At 39.8% G+C, this 2,250-nt stretch overlaps 1 pseudogene; it reads right to left on the bottom strand.

Annotated features, from left to right (window-relative positions):
- Nucleotides 1-980: 980 nt before the first annotated feature.
- On the bottom strand, nt 981-1,403 carry LOC100451646 (large ribosomal subunit protein eL22-like; annotated as a pseudogene).
- Between the last annotated feature and the right edge of the window lie 847 nt (nt 1,404-2,250).

Below are 2,250 nucleotides of genomic sequence, written 5' to 3'. Positions count from 1 at the left end.
GGAGCTGTCATCTCCTATGATTACAATGCCTTCTTCTGGAATACTTCCTGAAGGACCTCCCAGAGGCTGTTTAACAGTTACCTTTTTTTTTTTTTTTTTTTTAATAAGCAGGAATACACTCTAAAACAACAAAATATATAGTAAATACATAAACCAGTAACATGGTCATTTATTATCATTCTCAAGTATTATGTACTGTATATAACTGTATGTGCTAGACTCTTATATGACTGGCAGCAAGTGGGTCTGTTTATACTGGCATCACCATAAACACATAAGTAATGCATTGTGCTAGGACTTTATGACAGCTACAGGGTTATTAGGATACAAGAATTTTTCAGCTCCATGATAATCTTCTGGGACCCCATCATATATGTGGTCCATTTGACCGAAATGTCTTTATGCAGTGCTTGACTATAATCCTGCTTACAGCATTTTGTATCCCAACCATATCCTCAGGTTGATATGCCTGGAGAAATGCCAGTTACACCTGGCCATACCACCCACAGTCTTGGTTCATGTTCTCATCATCACAGTTGCATCAGATGCCTTAATGATCACCCTCCTCTATTTGGGCCAGGGAGCCCTTTGAGAATCCAACAATAACTCTGAACCTCTCCACAGAAGAATCACATGGTCACATAAGCACAAAATTTTACATATAACAGACAACCCTTAAAAGCTGATCTACAGACCCTAGCTCTCATCTTAATCCTTTCTAAATTTTTCTCCACAGTGCTGCCAGGGTGAACTTGAAAAATAAATTTTATTGCATTGTTGGATTTTTATTACCTTCAGGGAAGACTTCAAGCTCCCCAGTAAAGTACATGAGACACCTCCCACAGACTGCTCACATTCGTTACCTACCTTTTTACTCCACCATTGCTGCAGCAATGAGCTGATGTGAACCATTTCTTTGGAGAAATGTCTGCTCAGATCCTTTGCCCATTTTTTTTGGTTCCCAAGTTTTATTCAAGAATTCATTCAAAATATTCCAGATAAATAAAATTTATATCCTCATCTTTCTCTTCTTCTTTGTCCTGATTAATTTGGAAATAACGTAATTCGTAACTCTCTTTACTGTTAGCAACTATGCACAACCAATCACATAGATTATGGTTCTTCGAATATTTTTTGGTGAGATATTTCAAATACCTTCTGGAAAAAGGCACTTCCGGTGTTACGGTGAGCTTGCTCTTGCTCCTTTCAATGGTCACCACTCCTCCACCAAGATTCACAGCTTTTCCATTCACTTTGATCCTCTCTTGCAAAAACTGCTCAAAATTGGTAGCATGGCGGCATCCATGATTCCATCTTCTATGCGGTGGATGCAATCAAGAGTGAACTTCAGAACCTGCTTCTTTTTTGCCCCCTTTCACCACAAGCTTTTTCACAGGCGCCATGGTGGCAGTGGAGGCAGAAAAACCCTTTGCCCATTTTTAAAATTGGGTTATTTGTTCTTCTGCTATTGAGTTGTAAGAGTTCCTTATATATTTTAGGTATTAATTCCTTATCAGATATGTGGTTTGCAATTATATTTTCCTAGTCCATAGGTTGCTTTTTAAGTTTGTTGATTGTTTCCTCTGCTGTGCAGAATTTTTTAGTTTAATGTAGTCCCCTTTATTTGCTTTTGTTTTTGTGGCCTGAGCTTCTGATGTGATATTTAAAAAAAAAAAAAATCAGGCCAGGTGCAGTGGCTCACACCTGTAATCTCAGCACTTTGGGAGGCCAAGGCGGGTGGATCATTTGAGGTCAGTAGCTCGAGACCAGCCTGGCCAACATGGTGAAACTCCATCTCTACTAAAAATACAAAAATTAGCCAGGCATAGTGGCACACACCAGTAGTCCCAGCTACTCGGGAGGCTGAGGCAGGAGAATTGCTTGAACCCAGGAGGCAGAAGTTGCAGTGAACCGAGATTGCACCACTGCACTCCAGCCTGGGTGAAAGAATGAGAGACTCCGTTTCAAAAAACAATCATTGTCAAGGCAAATGTTGAGAGGATTTTCCCATGTGTTCTCTTCTAGGAGTTTTATGGTTTCAGGTCCACAGTACACTATTAGTGGGAATGTAGATTGGTACAGTCATTATAGGAAACAGTATGGAGGTTCCTAAAGAAATTAAAAATGGAACTACCATATGATGCAGCAATCCCTCTCCTGAGTATATGCCCAAAGGAGATGAAATCATCACCTTGTAAACATGTCTGCACTCCCCTGTTCATTGTCATGTTATTCACAATAGCCAAGATA

The sequence above is a fragment of the Pongo abelii genome, chromosome 1 (assembly GCF_028885655.2).
Source record: "Pongo abelii isolate AG06213 chromosome 1, NHGRI_mPonAbe1-v2.0_pri, whole genome shotgun sequence".
In the NCBI taxonomy this organism is placed as follows: Eukaryota; Metazoa; Chordata; class Mammalia; order Primates; family Hominidae; genus Pongo; species Pongo abelii.
This window is presented reverse-complemented; position numbering and strand designations above follow the sequence as displayed.